We start from the raw sequence: 6,904 nt of genomic DNA on the forward strand, positions 1-6,904 counted from the left end.
GTCTAGCCACTCTACTACTACTCCAAATGCATCAAATACTACAAGGAATGAACAACAATGTGATATAGAAGGTAAATCTAGGCTAGATCTGTCCAAAGGTGATATGGCCATTAAACGTATTAGGATGTCCAAAGGGCGTATTGGGTCAAGTCAACGTCTAGCACATATGAGCATATGGATGTGTTCCCCTATGGCTAAGGATCACAAATATGTGTCTGGATCTGAAATCAGAGCTCTAACCCACCCGATATGACCACTTGGCCAAAGGGCATATTGGTACCTACAGGTCACAGATCTGGACGTGGATTTGTATGGTCCTGTAGGGTGTCAAGAGAGGATCCTAACGCACTAACTCGTGCTCAAAACGGATAATCCTAGCTCTAGATACAAGAAATCTACAGTCGCCCACTAATCGCATACTAATCACACTCTAATCTCACAACTAAAGCATGCACTAAAGACATCAATCAGTAGAGAATAATATAAACAACACGTGTTCTCCTCTCTCTCTCTCTCTCTCTCTCTCTCTCTCTCTCTCTCTCTCTCTCTCTCTCTCTCTCTCTCTCTCTCTCTCTCTCTCTCTCTCTCTCTCTCTCTCTCTCTCTCTCTCTCCCCCCCTCCTCTCTCTCCTCTCCCCGCCCCCCCCCGCCATCATACCAAGAGACAAAGAGCACAGATAGTGGGGTTTTTGCAAGGGTCCTGGATGAGTTTCCCATAAAAATATTTTGTGCAGATGAGAAGAGACGGATGAACCGTCTGATGTGAGGCAAGAAGAGGTTCTCGTTCTCACAGCTGCACACAATGACGTTCAAGACGAGGCTGTTCATGTCGCGCCACAAAGACCTAAGTGCTCTCCAAGTCATCGAGCCTCTCTCTCTCTCTCTCTCTCTCTCTCTCTCTCTCTCTCTCTCTCTCTCTCTCCAAGGTACTCAAGTAGCTCAGCATCATTTTCTTTGAGGGTTTCGATGACCGTCGCCTTCTTCTCGCCCTTCAGGACGATGTCGATGATAAACTCTACTAAGACTGTCAGAGTAGCCGATGTTTGCCTCCATCTCTGTGCATTAACCTGCACATGCTGTTGAAGCTACTCTTTGAATGTGCAGAGTAGTAGCACATAGTGAGCTTGCTCTAGCAATAGCTGCAAGGTACTCGTCCTGTGTCAAAGGCCCATCTTAGATGAGATCAATATTCTATTGGGTGCAAAAATCGATTACTTTTAAGCACCCCTTTCAACTTGAATATCAGCAAATGCACCTCTTTCTCTATCCATCATTATCGGTTGTGTGTGTGTGTGTGTGTGTGTGTGTGTGTGATGAGAGAGAGAGAGAGATGGTGCAAATCAACCCAAGCCACAACTATCGACAACAAGCTCCGAGCTTATATGCCTTGTTCTTGAGGGAGCCATACAGAAATAACGGTTGTTGGTATGACAAAGAGATATAGAGCAATTGTTCAGTTCCCGCATCTGTTCTTCATACAACCAATCCCTCGTTCTTAGGACAAAAGGAGTAGACTGAGACAAGCTTTTTGAACTTCAAGGCGGGACCCTTTGCTTAGCCCACCATCGTCCCTCCTCAGGTCACCATCCTCTCTATCCCTTATTTCTTTGCCAGGTCGTTGGGTTGCTCCACACAAGCGACCCGAGGTACGTGAGTGTCGTCAGATGTGAGTGGCCCCCCACCCTCTCGCATGTATTAGCGTAGACAATGGGATGCTGCATTGCTGTGTCGCAAGTGATGCATGCTGCCCAGACGCACCTCTTTGACAGCTTTGCAGGTCAGAAGGCTCCAAGGGATCGTCACGAGCTCTGGTTCTCTCTCTCACGTGCGGACAAGCCGCAGGCAGTGGGAGCTTTGCAGCAAAGGGCGACTAGCCTAAACCTTCGACGAAGGTTTAGGCTCCAGTAGGCAGAGGAAGGTCGACGACGACAGTGCTTGGGGCGTCTGAATCTTCTGATTCATGCACGACAGGAAATTTTTTTTTCTTGGGATTCCTAATTTCCTATCCTAGGGCCTCACCCCTTTGGAGCAAGCCAAAAATCCTTGTAATGAGTGTGTGCAAAGCTCTATCTTCAAAAATCTTTATAATGAGTGTTTACTCTGGCAACTAACCAATAAAAAAAATGTATATTTTTTTAAAACCTCTGCTTTTTAATTAGGAAAAAGGGAACACATCACTATGGCCTTAGCCTTTTGGGCAGGCAAAAAATTATGATTTTTTAAAAATAATCCCCCTTTTTCATTATCAAAAAGGGAAACCATCACTAAGGCCTCCCCCCTTTGGGGCAGGCCAAAAACTCACATATGTATACAAAGATATGTAATTGCCCTATCAAGTACTTATTTGTTGTTCTAATCTTATCTATTTGCTACTTCCCTTAGTAGTGCTAGTCTTCATTATGGTGGCTGAGTTTTCCCATAGCAAACTGCTACTAATTTACATGCGCAGGCAGCAACAACTTTTGAGAACTTCATGGTCGGGGGCAAGAAGAAATATTTGAGGCCGAGAAAATTTGGGCAGTTTATGATGATGATGATGGGTTGTTGCCCCATTTTCTACACCCATAGTGACGAAATGATTTGTGTACTTCCATTCCATGTGCACATGAATTGGTTATTTCTCTCTAAAACAATATCTAAAGATGTGTACACACATGGGTTAAGGTTGGTTTTGCCTACATGTGCGGTGGATTTATATTTGGGAAAACGTTGATCCGAGGGTCTGTGGGTGGATATATTTTTGCACATCATGGCGCATGATGCTGGACAACTACCATAAACTATTCGTATTTATCCTTAGAAGTGTGACATGTGGGCGTTGTACAAGCTTTGGAAAAACCTTGCAAGAGTGCTACGCACGTAGATGAACCGGTTGAGGTGATATTGCATTACAATGTAGATCGTTCTCACATAATGCCAACAACTACATGCGCAGGCATCTATCTTTAGTGGTACCTTTGCCCTATCAACAACTACTTATTTTTTATACTGATTCTTTCTATTTGCTACTTCCCTTCATGCTAGGCTTCATTATAGCCGAGTTTTCCCTGCATCTGCGGAGTTTTCCCATAGCAAGTTGCGACTAATTTGCATGTGCAAGCATCAGCTTCTTATAATTTCATGGTCGGGGGTAGGAATAAATATTTGAGGCCGAGAAAATTTGGGTGGTTTATGATGATGATGATGGGTTGTCCCATGTTCTACACCCACAGTGAGTGACGAAGTGATCTATTTACGTCCATTCCATGTGCACATGAATTGGCTAAAACAATCTCTAAAGATGTATACACATGGGTTAAGTAAGGCTGGTTTCACCTACACGTGCGGTGAATTTATCTTTGGGAAAACGTGCACATAGCTGCCATGCATGGTACAAGGTTTGGAAACCTTGCAACAGAGAGAGAGAGAGAGAGAGAGAGAGAGAGAGAGAGAGAGAGAGAGAGAGAGAGAGAGAGAGAGAGAGAGAGAGAGAGAGAGCATTTTGGGGTTCCTAGGAAACTTGAAGACACCCTTCTCATCTAGTGTAAACTCTTGACCTTCAATAGATATAAGGGGCCAACATTCTTGAAAAACCTGTGAGGAATTGGGAAAGCCTTCAGGAGCAAAGTAGATTCTACCCAACATGTTACCGTACACCAATGGGGTCAAATGCAACCATTCCCCACACTAAAAATCCCTTTCATCCAAAAGACCTTGTTGAATACAGAATTCACCTGGAGGATCAACAACAATACATAAATACATGTAACATATAGCTTCAAGCTGTTAATGACACATGTACACAAGAGTACTTGCATTTCCTCAAGCTTTGCACACAACATGATCATCTGCAAAGAATCCTCCACAACAATTTGAAAAAATGCAACAAACCAGAAGCATGTAAACCCCAATCTAGAACAAAATAGTGTAGCACTCTGACAAATGTACACAAAATAGTGTAGCACTCTGACAAAATAGTGTAGCACACCATTTTTTTTTCCATAACCTACTAAGCTTGCTCGGCCAAGCATCCAATAGCAGTATAAACAAGTTGACTAAATGGGTGTGAGGATGAATCAACGGAGGAAGCCACACCCAATCAGAAAACAAGCACCCCTCATTAATCCAATGTGAGATCAACCATTTAGATAAAGCTTCAAGAGCCTTAGACAGTAAAGGCAAAGCCTTATCATGTAGTCCAAACATAACTTTCAGTTGAGCAATAGTCTTGATACCAACGATAGAATCATCCCACAAATAAGACCATGAGACAAAGCCTTACAATAAAGCATTTACAAGTGTATCTGTGGGACCCTTTCTAGGATAATGCCATAGTAGCCTACTAAATCTTGTGCAAAATATCAACTAAGAAATGTGCCTTTTTCAATAGCAGGGGGCATTAAAAGTAGCTTTTGCTTCCAAGAGTGGTTTTTCCAAAACCCACCAATAGTATGAAATTTAGCAAGACCCAACATGTGAATCAACATAAGGGTCCAAGATTATACAGGATTATGAAAATACACCACAAATTTAGCACACACAGCTATTGCTTGAAAATGCATATTCAAAATCCCCAATCTAGCAAACTACTAAGGCTTACATAAATAGTCCCAAGAAATCCAATGAATAGCTTTATGTTTAAGAAAAGACTTCGTCCAAAGGAAAAATTTATTAGGCTTCAAAAAGACAGTCATGTTTCAAGACAAAGACTTCTTACAAAGGAAAAACCTAATATGCTTCAAAAAGACATTCCATCTAGCCATGTTAAAGCTCAAAAAAGGAATATAAAACAAAACATAAGAGAAGAGCACATTCTTGATAAAGTCCATTTTTGCATTTTAGAATCTATCTTGGCCATAACCCAATCAAACCTTTGCTTAGCAAAAATATCAACCCAATAGGAGTCCCCAGATGTCTAACAAGGGGGGTCAAAAGCATTGTCTTCTGCAATAGAAAGCAACCTAGACTTTTCAATATTACACACATGGATCCACAAGTGGTGGAAAAGTCCTAAACAATTTGAAGAGCATTTCTCAACACAAAAGTTTCAGCTTTGAGAAATAGCAATGAATCATCAGCAAACATCTTGGTTAACAATTGTTTTCCATCACGAAGCAACAAACCAGAAATATTACCTTTTTCAGTAGCAACTTCTAGGTTTAAAATATGAGTAACCGCAACAAATGATAAGGGGGTGCCTGTTTGACTGTCCTTGCTAAGGGAATACCCCGTTACACAAAATCTCAGAATAAGCATTAGTGGTGAGGGCAAGCATAGAATCAGCCACTTTAGGAAGAAACTCCAATTTTGTCATAGCAGTATCAATAAAGGACTAGGAGACTATATCATAAGCTTTGTCCATATCAAGCTGGAAAAGGATACACTTTTGATCAGAGAAACGAGCAAGAACAATCCCAATCAGAGTAGACAAAATGTTGTCATATATAGATCTCCCCTTAATAAACCCATGCTGATGAGGAGGGATCCCTCTTTGCAAACATGGCATAAGTCTCATGGCCAAAGCCTTAGAAACAATCTTATAAAGCACATATAACATGGTGATAGGCCTCCAATGCTTAGGCAAGGAGCAAGCAACTTGCTTAGCAAATCAATATAATCAGGCCTTGAAAAATCCATGGGTCTACTATTTCCCTATTAAAAACTCTATTAAAAATATCACATACTAGAGTAGCCAACAACTCCCAAAAATATAAAAAGAAGCGCACAGTAAGACCATCCCATCTAGGAGATTTATCCTTCCCCATACATTTTAAAGGTTGAAAACATTCCTAAGGAGAAAACAATATTTCCAACAGAAGTGCTTCCTAAGAAGAAATAATGGGAGAGACCACCGAAAGAACATGAGACTGTAAAAATAATACTGACTCAGAAGAGACTTCTCTAAGGCTTATGTTGTCACCTGTGACCTACACCCGTCAACACTAAAAGATGTTCTCACCCGCCACACAAGACATAACTCCAAGTCATCACTCAACACTAGATTAGCCACATAAGCAAAATATCTAGTAAAATGAGGCAAGAAGTCCAAGAGCTCAGAATGGAACTCCAACAATGATCTACACGATGCCAAGAAAACTGTACTATGAAGCATGCATCAATGTCACACATGTAGTATCGTGGATGTCAGTAAGACCATCAATAAATGATATGTAAATACCGAGGGAGCGTGACCCAAAGGGTGGGTGGTCGGAGGCCCTAGTGGGTTGTCAAGCCACAACGCCACATATCTAAGAGTACAAATGATCTCAACACATGCTATATACACTCTATCTACACACTATCTACTCTTGAGTAAGCTAATCTAGCCAAAATGACTAGTCTAGCCACTCTACTACTACTCCAAATGCATCAAATATCACAAGGAATGAACAAGAATGTGATATAAAAGCTAAATCTAGGCTAGATATGTCCAAAGGTGATATGGCCATAAAACGTATTAGGATGGCCAAAGAGCGTATTGGGTCATATCAACATCTAGCACATATGAGCATATGGATGTGTTCCCCTATGCGTAAGGATCACAAATATGTGTCTGGATCTGAAATCAGAGCTGACCCACCTGATATGACCACTTGGCCAAAGGGCATATTGGTACCTACAGGTCACAGATCTGGACGTGGATTTGTATGGTCATGTAGGGTATCAAGAGAGGATCCTAACGCACTAACCCGTGCTCAAAACGGATAATCCTAGCTCTAGATACAAGAAATCTATGGTCGCCCACTAATCGCATACTAATCACACTCTAATCTCACAACTAAAGCATGCACTAAAGACATCAATCAATAGAGAATAATATAAACAACACGTGTTCTCCTCTCTCTCTCTCTCTCCTCTCTCTCTCTCTCTCTCTCTCTCTCTCTCTCCCCCTCCCCCCCCCCCCCGCCATCATACCCAGAGACCAA

This window comes from Adiantum capillus-veneris, chromosome 6 (assembly GCF_014529385.1).
Source record: "Adiantum capillus-veneris isolate H3 chromosome 6, ASM1452938v2, whole genome shotgun sequence".
Lineage (NCBI taxonomy): Eukaryota > Viridiplantae > Streptophyta > Polypodiopsida > Polypodiales > Pteridaceae > Adiantum > Adiantum capillus-veneris.